This window comes from Cryptomeria japonica, chromosome 6 (genome assembly GCF_030272615.1).
Source record: "Cryptomeria japonica chromosome 6, Sugi_1.0, whole genome shotgun sequence".
NCBI lineage: Eukaryota > Viridiplantae > Streptophyta > Pinopsida > Cupressales > Cupressaceae > Cryptomeria > Cryptomeria japonica.
Window position 1 is genome coordinate 223,998,669 of NC_081410.1, and position 23,933 is coordinate 224,022,601.

Below are 23,933 nucleotides of genomic sequence, written 5' to 3' on the forward strand. Positions count from 1 at the left end.
AGGTCATTGCTTGTATTTGTGTCAAGGGTGGTGTTTGACTGTTATCTTGACCTAAAGTTTTTCCTAGTGATAAAATCTTTGTGACATAAAAAACCTCAGGTAGTTTTGCCCCATTTTGTATTAATAGCGAAAGATACTTGTCCCTATCGCTATGTATAAGTGCATCTAGGATCATGAGGACAAGTGGATCTTGCTGTGCAGACTCAATTTCTTCTTTTGTCAAATGTTGTTGTAATTCATTTATGGTGGACATTGTCTATGTACCTAAGTGTTGACCTATTGACATGTCCATGTTCCAAGTAGGGTTTATAGATTGTGTGTTGTTCGGGTCCATTATTCCTTTCACTTTCTGGGACCTTGTGATGGGCATCTAAAATTGCCTATATGAAGGTGGTTCTATGCAAGACAGTGGCCTAACACTAGACTGTAGACGTAAATATGAGGTATGCAAGACTATACTAGACTCTATTGAGGAGGTTGATGTGAGACCTTTTTAGCATTTCTAGATTTCTCTAATGCAAGTCTTTCCATTTGTTGACCAAGTTTTTCAACCTCAATCTCTCTATCAATTATATGGGAAATCCTAGACTCAATGTTTATCTCGTGTATGACTCCTATATATTGAGGTGCGCTTCTTCTTAAATCCCAAGCTAAGTTAGCTAGACCATCAATGATTTCTTGTTGACCACCGTTTGGAACTAGATTAGGTTGCTCAAAGGGGAGCAAACCATCACCTGGGAGACTCATGAATGCACATGCTATGAACCTATAACTAACAATGGACTTAGATGTATATGAGGTCTAGATGAAGACGTATATGATAATGTAACTAATATGGATGATAATACAAAAAAAAGACTTAGGATGATAATGAGGACGTAAGTGGGACTATGCAAAAGATGTAGGATGATAATGAGGACGATAATGAGGACATAAGTGGGACTATGCAAAAGACGTAGGACGATAATGAGGACGTAAGTGGGACTATGCAAGGACTATGTAAAAGACTGCCTAGGGTCACAAGTATGAAAGGACTTTTGAGTTTTGGTTTCAAAATGGACTTTGTTTTCTGTAACTTCGTGTGTAGGACAATGTTTTGTAGTTTTCCAAATCTGAGAACAATTGCTAGTAGGTATGTATAGCTGACTGACTCAATTTTCAAACAATCTTGGAAAATTCAGAGATACATGGGATAGGGCCTGAAATAGCCCAAGTGACTGACTCAATACTAGTCTAGCACAATGATACATAAAAAGGCACGGAATACAATCTTAGGCTGGATAGTGGACACCATTCAGTGAGGCCCTTACGAAATACCGAGACAAAATGAACAGATAGAGAGTCTGGCAGCACTGGCTCCACTCCACGGCACACACTTCTCGAGCATGCCAGTCTCTCTTACCCTGAAGATCCGAGGATCTTTTAGCCGAGGGATTCATGTATCATAGTGTAAGGTACATGAATGGTATCTATGGGGTACGATCCGCACACTTAGAACCATTGAATGTAGGATTTTTGGCAACTAAATTGGTTCTTAGTATTAGGTTTCGAGGGGTCTCGATCCAACAATGGATTCTCAGAGCAAGCCACTTAAGGCTTTAGTTGAGCTTATCAGTGCAGGGAAGGCCCCCACATATATCAAATTCACTCAACACTCTAGCCACCTGACCAGTATATTTATATAGCAACTCGAAAAACCCACTCAAGAGTACGCTGGGAGAGATGATATCCCTATCGCATCCCAATTCAAAGTACCTTTGTGGGGTGATGAAATCCCCAGTCAAAGATACCCCTCACTATGAAGAACAAAAGAAAATTTGGATGTCATTGTCACCTTCCTTCTTTCTCCCAAGAGCCCAATGACAGGTAGAAAGTAAGTTAGTGCAACTGTAGGTCCACCCCAGACACAATGAAAAGTTCTTTACCTTAAAAAATAGAAAATGATTTAATCTAATGCAGTCTGATTCACGTTCGTTTTATAGCCCAAATTTAGGTGTTAGATCCGCATGTGCATGTCAATTTTAAACACCAAATCCAAGAATGAAGGCATACATGTCAATTTTAACCATTTGTTTAATTTTTAAGCACTAAAAACCAAGTGTGAGATACACACATGTCAATTTTAGCCCATGTTCATTTTAAACACCAACAACGAAGTGTGAGATTATCCATGCATGTCCTTTTTAACTGTTGTTGATTTTAAGCACTAAAAAATTGAAGTGTGAGATTATCCATGCATGTCCATTTTAACTGTTGTTGATTTTAAGCACTAAAAATTGAAGTGTGAAGTGTGCATGCAAAATTACTAATCTAATCCTCTCTGCAAATCCACCACAGGCTATAAACAAAAGATTGGTAGTGAAATTAAACCAATAAAAAATAGAAACTCAAAACTAGACAGAGGCGATTGCGTAATACTACCTGAGCGATTGCGTGATACTTACAGACCGAATGCGTAAATCTGACAGACCTAATGCGTAAATCTAACAAGCTGAATGCATGACGGTATTTGGTCAATTGCATAGCACTACTAGCTCGATTGCATGACAGAATGTAGAACAAAAAAAAGTTAGAAAAATACAAGAAAACTAAACCCAATCAGGAACTTGCGAAACCAATTGTGAAGCCCTAGCCAAATCCCTCATCATCCATTCAATATTGATTAGATCATATTTAACTGTATAAGAAAGAACTAGGCTATTATATCTATCTAAGGCCAGTTGTTCCTCCGAATCCTGTATCAATTTTTTTGCCTGGAGAACTTTTTGATATCGCTTGGCTTCTCTCCTTTGTTGTTTCATCCTTCTTGCACCTGAAATCTTGAACTAAACTTTTCTTGCCATAAACGATGTTAATCAAATTATGAAATAAAAAGCAATTTGATCCCAGATTAACCGATTTTAAGACATAATTAAACAGAACAGATAACAAACGGAAGAAAAAATTAAATAGAACAGATTCTTGCGAATGTGTGATCCCAAAAGGGCGATTGTGTGATCTAGGCAGGGTGATTGTGTGACCCTGTCTGAATGAATACGTGACCCTGAAGGGTTGAATGCGTCATCCTATCTATGCGATTGTGTGATGATGTAAGCTCGATTGTGTGATGGAAAATCTTTTCTCAAAATTCATGCAACCTGCAAAAAAATGAAAAACCCGCACAATCTGCAAAAATCACATAGAACACAGAATAAGGTTAAATTGTTGTTAGTTCATGTTGGGTTCACCAAAATGTGGGATGCAAAATTTATCTTCTATTAACAAAGTAATCAATTAGAATTTAACAAACAATACAATGAAATAACGCAATTGAGAAATAGGAATTATAAATCATCAAATCAAAAACTCCCTATTTTGTGACTGCTTAGAACTTCCATTGCTCTTCTCCTCTTCATGGTATGATGGTTCTCAGATATTGCGCTGGTAACCTACAAGTGACACAAAGATTCAAAGTTTGTGATTGTTGAAAATGGAGATTGGATGCTCAATTTATAGAAAATTGAATGAGTTTGATTGAAAGGTGGAACAGATTGATCAAGAGGTGTGAACTCAGGTGAGCTCAAATGAAAATTGATAGCTGAACTGCTGATTGTAGGAGTGAAACTAAATAGATTGAATAGATTAATTGAGTTAACTGATTGAGAAAAAGCTGACTAAAGGAAGAAAAAGAGTGATTGGAGGAAATAAAGAAGATGACACAGAGAGCTTAATTTAGAAAAAGCTAACTGAAAGATGGAAATAGAGATTGGAGAGATAAACGGTTTAGTTAATTAATTGATTGAATTAATTAATTTAGCACGTGCTTGCATTTAGATTTGGATTTTTAATTTAATCTTTGCATGAGATATTAATTCAATTTAGTATTTGAATATATTTAGAATTTAACTTTGATTTTCAATTGGGTTTTTGAAATCATGCACATGTAATTGAATTTGGAAGAAATTAGAAGAATATGAAATTAAATGAAATTAGAAGAATTAATAAAACTAAATGAAATTAGAATTTGGGGCTTTGGAAATGGAGAATTAATTAGTTAATTAAATAATTTAAAGAAACTATTTAATTATGTAGAAATGGAATTTAATTAAATAATAAAGATTATTTAATTTAAAGGATTAAATCACAATTAATTAAATAATAAATATTTAATTAATATTTAGAAGAGGGTTGAATGATTAGATGATTAAATATAGAAATTGAATAATTAGTAACTTGTTTAAATAATAAAGATTATTTAAATTGGGGAATTAATCATAATTAATTAAATAATAAATATTTAATTAATATTTAGGAAATGATTAAAATGATGAAATGATGATAGAATAGGAAAATAGAATAATTAATAAGATGATGAGGAAATATGAATTTAGAAGAAATAGATTAGTTAAATTAATTAAATAATAAAGATTATTTAATCAATTAGAGGAATAATTAGTACATGATCAATGAGACATTTTTAGGTGTCTACAATGGTTACCTCATCCATAATTTTTAAAGATAATAAGGCATTGGATGTAGAGCCCCTGGTAGAATGTAATTTACAAGACACATAGGTGATGTCGACAAATGAAGAGATACCAGTAGATTCAGAGAGTGCACAGGTTACAAATGTTGAGGACAATAGTCCTCCAAATCAGAATGTACAGGTTGAGGACACAGTTCATAAGGAGGAACCGGCAGTAACTGATGTTGCACCAAGTGGCGAAGCCATCGGTGAAAAAGAGGAAGCTATTAAAGTTAATAAACCATCAGTAGAGAAGAAAAAGGAATCTGACAGGGACCAGTAGTGAGCACATCATTGTTGTCAATTGACACCTCACAGGTAGAACAAAAAAGCATAACTGAGATGAGTTCTACTAAGCTCTTGATGATGACTGCATAGAAGATGATGAAGGAAGGATCTATGGACAAAGAAATTATTGATCAATCAATCCTAATTTTGTATAGACTTGTCCAAGAGTGCCATTTTGACAAAGGAGAAAGCCCATTCGGCAAGCTCAAAATAATCGCAAAGCACATTTCTAAGGACTTTCAATCTTTACAACAGATATCAAACCGGTGGGCATTGGAGAGATTCACAGAAGCTAAGAGAGCTACTTTTAAACAGATGATTGATTCAAAGAAGAAAGAGATTACTGATAAGATGAAGTTGATTGATAATTCTCTAAGGAAATGTACTAATATTTATAGAGTATGCTGCAACATAGGACTACTTACTGCAGACATAGATAAAGGGATTAAGGATTCACGAGACAATTGTAGGCATAGTCAATTCTTTTGATGGCTCAAATTCTTTGACTGCATCTATTAATGGTCTGATTTTGGTATTGGAAGCTCAAGTTTCATCTCTTGAAATGCAAAAAGACAAAATTATAAGAAAAGCTAGAGGTCTCACAGGATTGGTGAGTCCCCGGTTGGACTCTTTGAGTGTACATAAAAAGGAATGCATTGATTTGGTTGGTAGGCCCACACCGGCAGAGCTTAAGGATGAAGAGTCATATACTCACATGCTTAATGGACTTGTATATATTTTCGGCACATTCAAATCCAGTAGGGATACTTATCTAGACCTTTTGGAGAAAGCCTATCCGGAAATTTTCAAGTATATTCAACTCCGGTAAGGTATTTTGGGACACATTCTTTGAACAGACTTTCATTTTTCATCTCAGTTTTTGGTTTTGTTTTTTTTGCATTGATGTCAAAGGGGGAGGTATAGGTGAAAAATATATTCTTGACATCAGGAGTTATGGAGATATAGAATATTTTTTACAAATCATGATCACAGATAGATATTCAGGTCAAGGGGAGCAGTCTCAGGGTGAAACCAGCAGATGGAAACCATTATCATTTTTCACATTAGTGTTGCCATCAATGCCAAAGGGGGAGATTTTTGGCAATTGGCATTCATTTGATTGGTTTCAATATGTTATCATTGATGGCAACATGTTTCGGCTTTCATTCTTTGGTTTGGTTGTTCATCGGCTGACACTTCACTGGCACCAGCACCGGTAGGTATCTTCACCGATAGGAAGGATTCTTTGGGTACCGGCATTGGAGGTCGACATGTTTTACATTCAAGATACTAGTATTGGAGGCTAACGTCATTTGGGAGATCCGACAATCGGCAATTGATTTTGATTTTTATGTATATATGTAATTGAGTTGACATGTATATTTATTTTGTAATTATCTATGTAAGTTGACATAAGGCATAAAGGATTGTAAGGGTATATAGGTCTGTTGATTAGATAATTTTGTGTAATGAGATATGTTATGATATGAGAGTGATAATTGTAATGTGAGGAATGTTATAATGCAAATATTATGTAAGAGGTTATTTCGGTAAGGGTTTAGGGTTTCAAAAATGGAACAGTCGGAGCTTGAACCAGAACTCTAGCAGATGTAGTAAATGAGTTTAGTTTTATATTTTCTTATTTAAAGTGACTGTATTCAATGAGATTCCTTTGTGATGAGCAGCGTGCTCTAGGTTGTAAGCCTTCCTGCAAGTGCAGGCCCCCATATTGTGTAATATCTTTTTATATGGCTAGTGGATTGATATTGTGGGTCACAAATCCCACCGTGGTTTTTTCTCTTTGAGGTTTCCCACATATAATTATTTGTGTTATGGTATTCATTTGTGTGATTGGCTTATTGATTACTTTACTTCTTTCAATTATATATGTGGTTTTTTACCAGCTGGTGAATGCATGTTATAATAAGGTTAAAATTGAACATTCTGATAGAACACTGATTCACCCCCCCTCTCAATGTTCTTGGATTCCAACAAAAGGAAGCCAAATAGAAAAACCTTCAAGGTTAGTTTGAAGGACTAAAGATGAAGGAAGAAGAGAAGATTGCTAATTATCTTCAAAGACTGGATTAAATAGTTAATTCTATAAGAGGACTTGGAGAGGATGTTTTAGATGAATTAATTTTCAAGATGGTGTTGAGATCACTGACAACAAAGTATGACATGAAGGTCTTTTCCATTAAAGAAGATAAAGACAACCAAGAAAGGAAAAGAAGTAGCAACTAGTATTGATAAAAATGACTCTGATATTGTTGACGTAAACTTTTTCGGGAAGCTCAAGAAAGGTTCAGGCAAAAACAAAGGTAAGATCCCTTTCAAATGTTTCAACTATGGTAAAATAGGACACCTTTCTGGTAATTGTTCGTATGATAAAAAAAATAGATGATAATGAGTAGAGTATGAAAAGAAAAAGCAAAAAAAATTTCAAACCTAGAAGAAGAAATTTCAAAAAGAAGAAAAGTCTCTTCACCTTAGATAGTTATGTATCGGATGATGAAAGTGAGATAGCTGAATGTGATGGTGATAATGAACATAAATTCAACCTATTGATGGTTGAAGAATTGCTAAATGAGAATGGAGTTCAATCTGAAAACTTAAATCCACTTGACAATGATGAGGAAGATGAATTTGATGCTAAAGTTGACCTTGAAGGAATACTAATATGTGCTCTTGAAGAAATTAAGAGACAAAAGAAAGAGCACACCAAATACAAGAAGTCGGGCATGGAGGAACAAATGCAGTCGAGCAAGAGACTTGAAGATTCTGAAATGAAAATTAGAACCCTAATGAATCAATTAGAGGAAGCCAAAAGGATGAGCAAAGTATTAAAATCATAATTGGAAGCCAAAGAAAAGGAATGTCTAAAATTGGAAGAAGTTGTGAATCTCAAGAAAGAGGATGAAATATGTAAGGAAGATCTCAATTTGAGGCTAAAATGTAAAAGCAAAACACATTCTTTGGATGATATGTTGAACAATCAAAAGCATTCAAAGGATTCTACAGGGATAGGATATGAGGTTGGCCAATGTTCTACCAATATGGATTCACTAAAGAATGACATACACTTTGTATCAAGTGAGAATGTTGATGGGAAAACCTTCACAGTTAGAAAATCTCCAAGAAATAAAGTTGATTTAAATACTATTTTTGAATGTTTGAAGACACGTGCCACTAATTCAAAGAAGGAGACTGTTGTTGCCACCACAAGTAAAAATCATGTTGATACTAAAGGAAAGGCAAATCTGGATGATGATGTCTTCACCAAGGTCAAGTACATGAGAAAGAAGATTAGAGGACTAAGATAATCTACTCCAAGAAGGCCAATGAGAAATATATTCAACTATAATAACTGGTATGTTTCTTCATTTCATGGCTATTGTTATAAATGTAATTTATATGGACATAGAATTTCAGATTGTAGACTTATGCATAGACCTCCTCCAAGTTATCAAAATAAGAATCCTTTTTCTATTATAAGGGATGTTAATGTTATATGCTATCATTGTAATGAATTTGGCTATAAAATCTATGAGTGTAGGAGAAAAGCATCTCCATCTAGTGGTAAACCCTCTATTTCATAATTTAATATAAATGTAAAGTGCTACTACTATCAAAACTATGGTCATATAGCAAAGAATTGTAAATCAAGAGCTGCTAAACAAAAAGAGAACAACAAATGTGGAACCAAAAGCCACATCTTATTAGAATGCTACAATAGGGAACAAAAAAGAAACCAAGCAAGTGTGGGTAGAAAAGGAAAATGACAAAAAGGAATCAAGTCTAACAGTGCAAACAACATTGCATGTAGATAGGAAAAACCTATGGGTTGTTGACAGTGGGTGCTCCAACCACATGACAGGAGACAAGAAAAAGTTTATAAAATTTGAGGATTGGAATGGAGAATCGGTCATATTTGGTGACAACTCTTCCATCAAGATAAAAGGCAAAGGAACATTGAGTATTGATGGTAAATTGAAATCACATAATGTATATTATGTTGGAAGGGTTAAAACACAACTTATTGTAAATCAAATGTGTGACAAAGGCTACAAATTCACATTTGACTCCAATGGATGTGAAATAAGGAAATAAAGTAGTGGGAAACTAATTTATGAAGGTAAGAGACCGATGGCAATGTGTATAACCTAAGGGAATGCTACGAGTCACAATGTATGATGAGGAAAGTAGATGAGACTTGGTTATGGCACAAAATATTAGGCCATATTAATTTTGACAATCTTGTTAAAGTGAGATCTAAGGGGTATGTAAGACACATACCTAAGATTACAAAACCATCAAACACTATATGTGATGAGTGTCAGAAAGGCAAGAAAACTAGGGTGAGTTTTAAGACCAAAGAATATTCAACCAAAAGGCCATTAGAACTAGTGCATACTGATTTATGTGGTCCTACTAGGACAAGAGCTCTAGATGGTGAAAATTATTTCATGTTGCTCATTTATGATTACTCAAGAATGACCCGAGTAACCTTCCTACAAGACAAGTCACAAGCCTTTGAAAGATTCAAAATTTTCAAAAAAATGGTTCAAAAGGAGAGTATATACAAGTTGGTGTGCTTGAGATAAGACCAAGGAGATGAGTTTACATCTACTGATTTTGAAGATTACTGTGAGCTACATGGAATTAAGAGACAATATTCAGTAGCTAAAACACCACAACAAAATGGTGTTGCACAAAGCAATAATAAGATAGTTAAAGAGATGGAAACAACAATGTTGAATGAATCAAACTTGTTTGGTGTCTATTAGAAAGAGGTTGCCATACAATAGTCTACACACTTAGCATGATACAACTAAGAGTAAATAAAAAAATGACACGATGTGAGCTATGGTATGACAAGAAACCCTCTATCAAGTACTTTAAAGTTTTTGGAAGAAAATGTTTTATCAGAAGAGATGAGGATGGATTGGGAAGCTTTGATGTAAGATGTGATGAAGGTATATTATTGGGCTACTCAATGTTGGGATTTACATGAAGATTGCATTAACAATATGATATGTTGTCACTGATGTCAATTAACTGGTAATGTTATTGTGATGATATTTTGTAACCGGTAGAAAGAGCTAAGTGAAAGAAACTGTAATCGGTAGGTAGGTTTGTGGAGTGAACCGGTATTGCTAAGTATTGGAGAGTTGAACCGGTAAACCTTACCTGTTGTTTTTGATAAACCCTAACCGATTAAGTCTGGTGAATTGGCCATATTGGTTTATGATTTGATGATGAGCAGTAATGATTATGACATGTATGCATATTGTATGAAGAGTTTCAAAGTGATTTTGGCGCATTGAGGTAATGGTTTTTTGTCCTGGGAATGAGAAAGTATATTGCATGTAATGTAAAGCACGTGATGAGTTACTAAGTTCGATGAAGTGGTGATCAAGGAGTGATCGAGGCTTTCTTGAATGATGTGTAGAGATTGTTATGTAATCCAATGGTCATACTTGAACCGACTTGTTTGTAATCTCTATGAGAATTAGGTTTTTGTTGTGTTACCGACCTAGTTGATTTGTTTATAAGGTCGATGAGTTGTTTTAGTTTGAGTGTGTTGGCAAAGTTGAATTGAGTGTGTGGTTGTTGAACCGGATGATGTATCTGTAGTTTGAGTAAAGGCATATAGGAGCATGAAAAGGATCTGAACAAGCAAGTGAAGTGCTATTCAAACAAATCAGCAAACTCCTGTTGTTTTCTAACAATTACAGCAGTTAAATCCCCTAACCAGGTAAGCTCTAAGAAGTTTGGTGTTATTCAAATCCTATAACAAGGTGAGCCATTAGCTTGGATTTTAAATCCTTTACCAAGGTTACTCCTCATAGGGTATTGCTTCTAACAAGGCATTATAGTCAATCCCTTAACCGGGTGGTCCCTAACATGATCTATTCTTAATAGGACTTTTTGTAAAGCTTTAATAGGATTAGCTCCTAACAAGGCAAACTTCAGAAGAGTTTGGAATTCTTGTGAGTCCCATCTCACAATGGTTTTTCCCATTTGGGTTTCCACATCAAAAATATTGTGTCGAGTGGTGAATGTTTTTGTGGTTATGTTTTATTATGGTTGATTTTCTTAACTACTTATTCCACTTTGATAAGTCATGATAACCGGTAGCAATATTAAATGAATTTTTACTTATGTCAGTAAAAGTATTTGAATGGTTATGAGTTTCAAGTTGTTTACTGTTATCTGTTGTAATAGTCAACCAGTTTAGCTTGACAGTTTTAATCTTGACAATGATATTGCATTGATAGTTCTAAGTTTACTTGAGAGATTAATTTTGAGATTGGTGAAGTTTTATCAGTTTTTCTATCTACTGATTCACCCCCCCCTCCCCCCTCTAAGTAGTTGATCGGATCCTTGTTCTTTCATCATACCATCAATTGGTATTAGAGCATTTCAGGTCCTCTAAGGTCTAAGCCTAACAACTTAAGGTAAAGATCTGGTAGATCATGATGAAGAAGGAAGATCCAAAGTTTAATAGAGAGAACTATAGGATATGGAGTGATAGAATGAAAATTTATATCAAGAGTCTTGGAAATCAATATTGGGAACATGTTGGTACTTAATATATTGCACCTACTGGGATTTTGACTGATGATCAGAAGAAAGAGCATCAAGAAAACAATCAAGCACTGGAGGCTATTATCAGTTCTTTGTCTGATGTAGAATATGTTGATGTTCATGGTCTAGAGACTACATATGAGGTATGGAAGAAACTTGAAGAGATTTATAGTGTTGATGAACATGTGAAGATTTCCAAGGGAGAGAGTCTAAAAGGGAAGTTTGATGACATGCGGATGACTGAAGGTGAGAATATCCAACAGTATGGTCAGAGGATAAAAGAGATAGTTGGTGAGATCAATAGTGTTGGTGGTAAAATGGATGATGCCATAGTAGTTAGTAAGGTTTTAAGAACCCTGCTACTGGTCTATGCTATCTGAGTTGAAGCCATTCGGGAGCTGAAATCTATTGATAAAACCAAGGTAACCCTTGACTCCATCATTGGTAAGCTTACTGCTTTTGAATTAAATGGTGATGATGGTAGTGTTCAGAAACCTGAATCAACATTTAGAGCTTCTGTTTCTAACCCATCTATGAGAAAAAGTAGAGATGTCAGTCACAGTTATGAATCTAGATCTAGTAGAGAAGCTAATGATGAAGACAGTTTAGTTGATCTTGAAGCATTGTTGGCGAAGCGATTTTCCAGAGGAACCGGTAAATATAGAAGTAAATTACCTTTGAAATGTTTTGCATGCAACAAGATTGGACACGTAGCTGCTAACTGTCCTAATGGTGATAATAAGCACAAGCGAGATGAGTTCAAGAAGTACAAGGGAAAAGGAAAAAGAGATTGTCTTATTGCAGTTGATGGTGGTATCACTAATGAGGAATCTAATGGTGATGCTAATGAAGACATTATATTTGTAGCCATTAAAGAGGAGACATCTGATCAGAAGGCTTTAGTTTCATGCATGCATAATTATGATGATTGGATCATTGATAGTGGTTGTTCACATCACATGGCTGGTGATCAGAGCAAATTTCTTTCTTTGAAGGAATTTGATGGCAGAGTTGTAAGATTTGGTAATGACTCGCCCTACATGGTTAAGGTAAGGTAACTATTTATCTTAAAGGAAAGAGCAATGCAGATGATGTCTACTGGGTTGAAGGTCTAAAACACAATCTGTTGAGTGTTGCGCAACTCAATGATAAAAGATATCCATTGGAGTTTAAGAACAATATGCGCAAAATCTATGGAAGCAAAGGTGAACTGATTGCAAATGGCAAGCAGACTAAAGGTAACCTATTTCACCTGAATCCTAAAGTCAACAACTGTTTAATTACTAAAGTAGATGAAAGTTGGCTTTGGCATAGGAGATTTTGTCATTTGAATTTTGATAACATTGTTAAAGTGAGTAAGTCAAAGATAGTGAGAGGTTTCCTCAGTTGGACAAACCGGTTAATTCTCTATGTAAGGAATGTCAGTTAGGAAAGATGACATCCTCAACTTTCAAGAGAAAATATTTTTTAGCGGAGCATCTATTAGATTTGATTCACACAGACCTTTGTGGACCAATAAGGACTAAAAGTATACAAGGTGAAAGATATTTCATGATCTTCACTGATGATTGCTCAAGGATGATGTGGGTCACATTCTTGAAGGATAAAACAGAGGCATTTGGTAAGTTTAAGGCATTCAGGGCCCTAGCTGAAAAGGAGAGTGGAAAGAAGATAAAGTATCTGAGGATTGATCAAGGCGGAGAATTCACTTATGAGGAATTCACTAGATATTGTGAAGAGAATAGTATCAAACGATAGCTTTCTGTACCAAGGACACCATAGCAGAATGGTATTGAAGAGAGAAATAATCAGTCAGCTGTTGAAGCTACTAGGACGATGTTGATGCAAGGAGGTGTAGTGAAAACTTTCTGGAGAGAAGTTGTCAGCATAGTTGTCTACACCATGAACAGGATTTTGGTAAAAAGAGGTAAGGACAAGACTCCTTATGAATACTGGTATGGTAGATCACCTAATGTTAGTTATTTCAATATATTTGGTAGCAAATGTTTTATTAAGAGAGGTGACTATATTAGCAAGTTTGAGGGTAAAAATGATAAAAGTATATTTCTTGGTTATGCCACCAAGAGTAAGGCCTACAAGTGTTATAACAACTAGACATAAAGAATCATTGAGAGTGTTGATGTTCGAGTGGATGAGTATCCTAAAGTCTCAAGAGAAACCAGTGTAGAGAAAAAGGATGAAGACCCTTGCATTTTATTTTTGGAACTAGAACCTGTGAAACCTGAAACTGGTAAAGAAAATACTAATGTACCAGTTCAACCGGAACAAGTAGATTCAGAAGAAGATGATGATAATGAAGATGAACCTAAAGATAATGATCATGTTATTCCAAGGTATTTGAGACTCAATCATAATCCTAAATAGATTATTGGAGTAATAACCAGAAGAAGAATCAAAGAAAATTCATGCATGATCTCTACTATTGAGCCTAGAACTGCTAAGGAGGCATTTGGTGATGATCATTGGATTAAAAATATGGAGGAGGAGCTTGACCAAATTAAGAAGAACAAGACATGGACTCTAGTACCCCGACCGATAAATAAAAATGTAATAGGTACTAAGTGGGTTTTCAAGAACAAGTTGAATGAAGATGGTGTTGTAGTTCGCAACAAAGCTAGATTGGTTTGCAAAGGTTATGCACAAGAAGAAGCAAAATATTATGGTGAGACTTTTGCACAAATGGCCAAATTGGAAGGTGTCAGAACTTTACTGGCTTTTGCAACTCATAAAGGATTCAAAGTATATCAGATGGATGTAAAGTCAACTTTTTTGAATGAAATACTAGAAGAAGTATACATTGAGCAGCCAGATGGTTATGATTTAACTGATAAGAAGGACATGGTATGTAAGTTACACAAGGCACTATATGGATTAAAGCAAGCACCAAGAGCATGGTATGAAAGGCTTCATTCACACCTAATGAAGATAGTATTTCAGAGAACTAGTGAAGATAGCAACATATATCTCAAATCTAAAGGATATAAAATACTAGTTAGTGAAGTGTTTGTAGATGATATCATATTTGGAGGAAATGATGACATGAGAAATGACTTTGCAAATGAAATGAAAAGTGAGTTTGAAATGTCTCTAGTGGGAGAGATAAAAAATTTCATAGGTTTGCAAATACAGCAAATGAAGAGTGGCATTTTCATCACACAGTCTAAGTATGTGAAAGAGGTATTAAAGACATCTGGTATGAGTGAGTGTAAACTAGTTGGGAAACCAATGGTTATAGGTTGTAAGTTGTCTAAGCAAGATGAGGCCACATCTGTTGATGAGAATGAGTACAGATCAATGATTGGAAAATTGCACTTTGTTGTTCACAGCAGACCGGATATAGCTCATGCAGTTGGTCTAGTTGCTAGATTTCAGAAGAATCTGAAGGAAACAAATTTGATAGCAACCAAGAGGATTTTTAAATATTTGAAAGGTACTGTTGATTATGGATTATGGTATCTATATGAATGAAATTTTGATTTGAAGGTGTACATAGATGCAGATTGAGCAAGTAATGTTGATGAATGGAAAAGCACAACCGGTGGAGCATTCTTTCTTGGAGGAAGACTTGTTTCATGGAGTAGCAAAAAGCAAAGTTGTATTTCACAATCTACTGCTAAAGCTGAGTATGTTGCAGCTTATATGAATTGTACCCGAGATATCTGGATGAGGCACATTTTAGAAGGTTTCAAGATGAAGTTTACAGAACCTGTAAAGATCTTATGTGACAATACGAGTACCATAAATATTTCAAAGAACCCTGTCTTGCATGCACGAACCAAGCACATTGAATTGAAGTATCATTTATTGAGGGAAAAAGTGCAGAGTAAAGATGTGATCTTAGAGCATGTTTCTACCAAGGAGCAGCTTGTAGATATCTTTACTAAACCTCTGTCTAAGACTACTTTTGAGTATCTTAGAAGTCAACTAGGGGTTGTACCCCTTCATGAGGTCAATTAAGCATGATGTAGATTACATCAGTCCCGGACCTACTTGCAGAATTTTTTAGAAGGATTGCTGTAGAAGTGGAGTTATTCCTTAGGGGAATCATCAAGTTACAGGTTGTTGATGTTGAATAGTGAAGTTTTACATTGCATGTTTTACTTTCTATTTGACATTGTTGTCAAAGGGGGAGAAGAACTATGTGATTATTGGGAGATGAATTGTATGATAGACGCAGGCAAGATGTATAGCCAGTTGTAACTGAAGACAAGGAGAATACATGGTAAAATGTAAACCAAGATTCCTATTCACAATCACAGCAATCAATGGTATTCATATTTGTATTGTCATCAATGCCAAAGGGGGATATTGTTGGCATTTGCATGAAGATTGCATTAATGATATGATATGTTGTCATTGATGTCAATTAACTGGTAATGTTATTGTTTGTAACCGGTAGAAAGAGCTAAGTGAAAGAAACTATAACCAGTAGGTAAGTTTGTGGAGTGAACCGGTATTGCTAAGTATTGGAGAGTTGAATCGGTAAACCCTACCTATTGTTTTGATAAACCCTAACCGATTAAGTCTGGTGAATTGGTTATATTGGTTTATGATCTGATGATGAGCAGTAATGATTATGACACGTATGCATATTGTATGAAGAGATTTTCAAAGTGATTTTGGGGCATTGAGGTAACGGTTTTTTGTCTTTTGAATGAGCAAGTATATTGCATGTTATGTAAAGCGTGTGATGAGTTACTAAGTTTGATGAAGTGATGATCAATGAGCGGTCGAGGCTTTCTTGAATGATGTGTAGATATTGTTATGTAATCCAACGGTCATACCTGAACTGACTTGTTTGTAATCTCTATGAGAATTAGGTTTTTGTTGTGTTACTGACCTAGTTGATTTGTTTATAAGGTCGATGAGTTGTTTTAGTTTGAGTGTGTTGGCAAATTTGAATTGAGTGTGTGTTTGCCAAACCGGATGATGTATCTACAGTTTGAGTAAAGGTAGATAGGAGCATGAAAAGGATCTAAACAAGAAAGTGAAATGCTATTCAAACAGATCAGCAAACTCCTGTTGTTTTTTAATAATTATAGTAGTTAAATCCCCTAATCGGGTAAGCTCTAACAAGCTTGGTGTTATTCAAATCCTCTAACAATGTGATCCATTATATTGGATTCTAAATCCTTTACCAAGGTTACTCCTCATAGGGTATTGCTTCTAACAAGGCATTATATTCAATCCCTTAATCGGGTGGTCCCTAATAGGATATGTTCTTAATAGGACTTTTTGTAAAGCTTTAACGGGCTTGGCTCCTAACAGGGCGAACTTCAAAAGAGTTCATAATTCTTGTGAGTCCCATCTCACCATGGTTTTTCCAATTTGGGTTTCCACATAAAAAATATTGTGTCAAGTGGTGAATATTTTTGTGGTTATGTTTTATTATGGTTGATTTGCTTAACTACTTATTCCACTTTGATAAGTCATGATAACCGGCAGCAATATGAAATGAAGTTCTACTTATGTCAGTAAAAGTATTTGAATGGTTATGAGTTTCAATTTGTTTATTGTTATCTATTGTAACACTCAGTCGGTTTAGCTTGATAGTGATATTGCATTGATAGTTCTAAGTTTACTTGAGAGATTAATTTTGCGATTGGTGAAGTTTTATCAGTTTTTCTATCTACTGATTCACCCCCCCCCCTCCTCTCAGTAGTTGATTGGATCCCTGTTCTTTCATCATACCATCACTTAACTCAAAACAAGTCATACAAGTGTTACAACAAATGCCTCAAGAAAGTTGTTGAGACTGTAAATGTAAGAGTTGATGAAGACTTGCAGAAAGTAAAGAAAAATGTGGTAAATCAGATTGATGAACTATGTTATGAAGAGGAAGAGGAATCTGAAGTTGAAGGAGAAGTCACTAATGTTAGGTCCTGGAGGCAACTAAGAGGGGGGGGTGAATCAGTTTTCTAATAAATTCAACCAAAATTAACTTAACCAAAACTTAATGCTTAATACCGGTAAACCAAACTTTATGCCGGTAGATAGTCTTAACATTTAATTGCAGTACCGATAAATAGTAATGCATGAAATAGAAAGACAATAACATCCATGACACATAACACCAATATTTATACGTGGAAACCCTGTAAGGGGAAAAACCACGGTGGGAAACCTTACCCACAATCAGATGATACTACTACAGATAGTATGTGTGTACAATAGGGGGTCTGCACATGCAGAAAGGCCAAGCACCTAGAGCTCACTGCTTAGTCACAAAATGAGAGTCACACTAACTACAATTGGAAATCCAATGATAATGTACTACTCAAAATAGCTTCTCCATATGCTGGATTCAGTACCGGTTTAGCTCTGATATGCCTTTACAAAATCCTTCCTTCAACCTTCAAATGATGTTTGCGTGTATAGCTCTGCTTCTTTTCGCATATACTGAATTACAATCTCTTTCCTTGCATATATTAATCTCACAAATGAGATCTTACATTTATACCATAACCTAAGACCAATTGAGTAGGTCGGCTCACTAAAAGATATTACAATAAAATCAATTACAAATAAATCAATATCTGATGCATGATGTCGGCTCAATGTATTTACAATAATAATAAATCATCTCCATAATGTGTCGTGCTAATCTGGAATAGATATACCTATCGGTGCATATCCTGGACCTATTTGCTGGTAAAAGCCAATATGTAAACTCGAATAAGCCAATGAACAAATCACCAAAACAAAGTGTCCAAACGATGTTTTCAACATAACCAAGTAGTCTCCAAGTGATTCCAAGTGTCGGTGAACAATATAACCTATCAGTGAACCAAATACCGGTGACTGTGCATAAGTCACTTGCATGCCAGTAAACATAACCAATTAGGCCAGTATTGATAAGTGTTGACAAGCGATGACAGGTGTTGACATCAATGACAAAACCATATCAACATATCAAAATACCAACAACTAACAAGCCCCCAAATAGATATGTGCAAAAGAATCATCATGAGGATTAGATCATTGGCAACAAGAATGAAGGTGTACAAATGAGGAGAAGACATGCAAGGAACAATGAACAAGTAAAATTTTGTCTCCTCACTGAAATGGAACCAAAGAACACAACATAATGAAAAGAATAAAACATGGGATTTAGTACCTAGGCCAGATGATAAGAATTTCATTGGTACCAAGTGGGTCTATAGGAACAAGGTAAATGAGGACAAAAAAGTAAGAAATAAAGCTAGATTAGTATGCAAAGGGTATGCACAAGTTGAAGGTATAGACTTTGAAGAAATATTTTCCCCTATTGCCAAAATCGATGCAATTAGAATGCTCTTGGAATTTTCATCATATAAAGGTTATAATGTATATCAAATGGATGTAACAAATCTTGTGGATATGATTTATATGATTAGAGTGACAATACAAACAATGGGTAGCAACCTCAAACCCAAAATCAAGTCCAGATTATTCCAGTGAATCCAGTGCCTCAAGGAGAAGGAACTAGTACAAGTGCTAAATATAAAATACAAGGGTCTGAAATTTAAGAAAATCCTAAGACTCCCAAGTATGTAAGGCTGAATTATTCTAAAAATTGGATCATAGGAGATAAAAATAAATGTGTTCAAACAAGAAGAAGAATTGCTAAAGATCAAGTTGAATATTTTTTTATTTCAAATATTGAACCTAAGGATGTGAATGAAGTATGTAAAGATTAACATTGGGTAAAATAAATGGAAGAAGAATTGATGCGGATTGAAAAGTATAATACATGGGATCTTGTTCCTAGACCTAAGGGCAAAAATGTAATTGGAACCAAATGGGTCTTCCGAAACAAATTCAATGAGCAAGGTGAAGTTGTTAGAAACAAAGAAGGACTTATTTGTAAAGGATGTTCAGAAGTGGAAGCAATTCATTTTGAAGAAACTTTTGCCCATTTGGAAAGAATTGAAGTTGTAAGATTACTTCTTGATTTTGTTGCATACAAGGATTTCAAAGTCTACCAAATGGATGCGAATTCAACATTCTTGAATGGTGAATTGGAAGAAGAGGTGTACATTGAGCAACTGGATTGATTTCAATTATTTGATCAAGGAGATATGGTTTATCAGTTGAAGAAAGCTTTGTAAGGAATGGAGAGAGCCCCAGGAGCATGGTATGCCAGATTAGATAAGTATATGCTAAAGCTAGGATTTAACAAATGTATTGTTGATAGTAATCTATACTTCATGATTGATCATGATAACATTCTGATTGTTGAAGTTTTTGTTGATGGTATTTATCTTTAGATGGAATGATAGTTTGTGCAAAAATTTTGCTAATGAAATGAAGAATGAATTTGAAATGTCTATGATTGGAGAGATAAGATTCTTCTTGGGTTTGCAAATCACATAGTCAAAAAAAGGAATCTTTATATCTTAGTCCAAGTATATAAAAGAGCTATTGAAGAAGTTTGGTTTGGAAGATTCAAAGCCATTTGGTACTCCTATGGTGACTAGATGTAAGTTGAATAAAGATGATGATTCCCCTAAGGTAAATAAGACTAGATATAAATCTATGATTGGTAGATTTCTTGTTGAACACTAGATGTCACTGAGAGGAGGGGTGAACCAGTGGTTTCCAAATCTTTTCACTTTTCTCTCCTAAGTATATAAACTGGTTAACTGATCTAACATAAAGTAGACATATTAGTTAGATGGGAGGATAACACAAAAGCAATCACACATAAAAGGGACATCTCATAACACCGGATGTATGAGGAAAACCCAAGATGGAAAAAACCTCGGTGAGAAATGTTGTTGGAGTCTACAATTCCAATCCAACCTCACAATGAAAACCTTAGTTACAACATTTAGGGCACCAATCCAAGGAGTACCACTCATGCTTTAGGGCACTAACCCCTTCACCGAGCTCCAACTCAGTGATTACAAAATCATATTTTGAACAAAAGTAATATCCCTATTAAAAGAAATTTGTAACTCTTAAACCTCAGTTACAACATTTAGGGCACCAATCCAAGGAGTACCACTCATGCTTTAGGGCACTAACCCCTTCACCGAGCTCCAACTCAGTGATTACAAAATCATATTTTGAACAAAAGTAATATCTCTATTAAAAGAACTTTGTAACTCTTATGCAAATATCTCCATCAGTTCTCCTCTATCCAATTCTCTATTGGTTCTCTGTTCACCTTCTCACCGTTGCAACCTTATCTCTTGCTGCAACTCACTCTCTGTTGCACCCTTACTGGTTTAGCCTCTTCTTCTCTATCAATTCTCCTTCCTCTCTGTCAGACTGCTGCTCATCACCACCAGTCTTCTTCACTCAGTCAGATATCCACTATCTGATTACTGTCGGTTCTCATCTTATTAGTTCTTCACTACAATCTTTTGTGGATCTTCTCTATCGGTTTAATCACCACCAGTGTACTCCTATGTCAAACATAATGGTAGGCTACCAATTGTCTCAATCTCGCCAGTTGAACTATTCAAATTGGTTCTCTCTCTCACATAGTCAGTCTCTTCTCTGATTGATATTGAGCACTTGACTGATTGGCTCTCTTCACTAGCCTCACTCTCTCATGCAGCAACAGTAGATATGGTCTTCGATCTGCATATTTATACTATGCCTTCCCAGAAAAATGACATTCAAACTTCTAGCACGCTAGGGTTCCTTCATCGACCTTGAAGCAAATCAAATCCAATCAGATCTTCATCCAAAATTGGCCTCCTACAACTGATCACCTATCACCGCCAATCACATTGTGTCCAAGATACGTTTTCCCTATTTGGTAAACACGAGACTTTCTTCAGTTTGCACATGTCAAATACCTAAGAAGTGATCATGCAGCTAGCTTCACCTACCCTGATTAGCACCTGGACACTCGGCCTCGATCATGAAGTCATCAAGTCAGATCTTTGTCCTCTGATTAGTCTCAAGTCGCACCCTTCTGCTCTTGACCTATGAAAACATGCTATCAACATTAATATCGACCAGTCACCACCTACCTCATGGACAACTCTTCATCGACCATAACATACATGACATTTATCTTCTACGTGTCAACATTGTCAACATCCACCTCTGTTAAGTCTTCTGTGTCGATCTAGACAAGATCACCGACCAACCACAAAACTGGGTTCATCTGTCGATTATACCCTAACCAGTCTATCTTCAACCTTGCACTTTGCTTCTCTTCTAGTGGAATGCCTAAATCAATCAGCACTCTTGCCAACCTTCCTCATGCACATCTTCAATAGATGGGAGCCTTCTACATCTACACTTTGTTAGCTTACCGGTTTATATACATACTGACAACCACCTTGATGACACCATGCCATCAAGCTTCAACAAACTTTATCTTTAATCTAGTTTCTCTCTCTGTTGTTAACTACTCAACCTTGCCTTCTTTATCATTTGACTGGTTCTCCTATCAACTAGTTTGTGAAAGTGACAAACATATTCTTCCTTCTCTGTATTGATAACTCATCATGTCTACCCGGCTAATCCAGTGCATATCTATGATCTCATGCACCTAAGGCAATTTAGTGTTTCACTAGTTGATCCAGTGTGAGCCTTCAAACACCCGCCTTTAACTCTTTTGTCTTATATCGGAGGACTATGATGCAATTCATGCATAGTAGGAGATAATCTTCCACTTACCGGTGGGAGTGGATCCTTTTCATCTGCATCCGACATTGCACCAACATGCCTTAGTTGATATTTATCATATACATCTTCAATCAAACACATATGATATGATTAACCACACTCATTATCAGACTTCTCTTAATTCGATGGGAGTCTTGTTGTTTCACATCCCAACATCATATCGGTGGCCTGCACATACTTCTTCTCCAGTGTTGATGTGATTTTGTAACATTATGTCTCTTCATCACAATCAATATCCCAACATCTTTCTCTCTTGTCGGTTGGCAACAATACACTGCCAACATGTCACTTACTAGTATGTAGTCCTTATGTCTTCAACACAAGTCAGCACTAACCTATGTACCAGTGACTCCAATGGCCATTATGCAAGATGACATTCTCTTCCTTATCAATGACCTGCTATGCTAGTTGACATCAATGGCACCATTTCTAGAATTCATCAATGACAACACTACTCATACATCTCCTATACTGATTGCCATCCTATACTGGTTGACATCAATGACAACACAATGCCAACAATCTCCCCCTTTGGCATTGATGTCAACACATGTAGTATCCGACATACTACATATTCTCTCTCCCCCTTTGTGTGATCCATGAATTCTCACACATGTAGTATGTGGCATACTACAAAAGCTCTCTCCCCCTTTGACAACAATGGCAAAGGGCACTATCAAGATTTCTCTCCTCCTTGTGTCTATCGAGCACTGACACTTTTCTAATCGCCTTTTTCTCAAATGAATGCTTCTCCTCCTTTGACCATCATACATTGCATCCTCTCAATTCACATCACTATTTGAAACAGAGGAATCACACACCAACTGTCGGTCAAACTGCAACATTCCCATCAAATACCAATTGTTCTTAAGAATCAAATGTAATTGTACTATGAGTGCTACCAATTGATACCAATTGTATCTCTTCCGATGCCAAATGCATGTTCTCATGTGTAGGTGACTTTCCCTCTTTGTAAGCAATACTCTTAGTGGTCCACTTGTGATTTCAGTTGGATAGACATTAAAATATCTCACAACCCCAGACACTTCCAATAACATAGTCATATCGATACAACCATAGACGTTTGCACACCCTCCGTGTCCAAAAAGTCTGATACAAGTCAGAAAAACATGGTTGTCAACTCCCCCTGAGTCATAAATCTCATGTCCTCATTGCCTATCATGTTCAAAACCGAAGCTCCAATCTGCCCCATATACTAGTTAATCTATGCATATGTGATCAACTGATGATCTTTCAGCTCAATTATATCCACCACAACATATGAAATGATCCTAGGTGTACACAATGCCATAAATCAACCCAGTTAGCCCAAAAAGATGCATGTATACATGATCAACTGTCGGACCATCATATGTCATTCAGGTCTTTTCCAATACCACCTGAGACATAAACACCTCAATCCATGCTACCAGGGCTAATACAATGATCCTAGACCTCATTGTCTTACATAACCTGCACTACTGGTTAGTATTCATACTGGTACCATATTGCACATACCAGTTTCCTACACCAGTCCATCATCTCTACCGAAGTACCTTCTCTATCTCCTATCTTCTTGTGTCAATTTTCTTATGATCCCAATTGCAAATTTTCCATCTATTGACATATGCAGTAGTGATCCATCTCTGATCTATAGGTGTGTAGCCAAGGCAACCACTACACATAATTACCATCTCATTTCCTTCCTTCATACCGACACCAAATAATCCTCTTGTCTACCCATTTTCACTAAGGGGTGAATAATGTGATCAATGAGTAACTCCCCCTAAGGTCCTACATCTCCTTTAAGCCTTAGGAGATATCACTTGTGCATTGAATGCACAATGTTGGTTCATGGTCCTACTCTCGTCTTTCTTCCTCCATACCTGCATGGTCT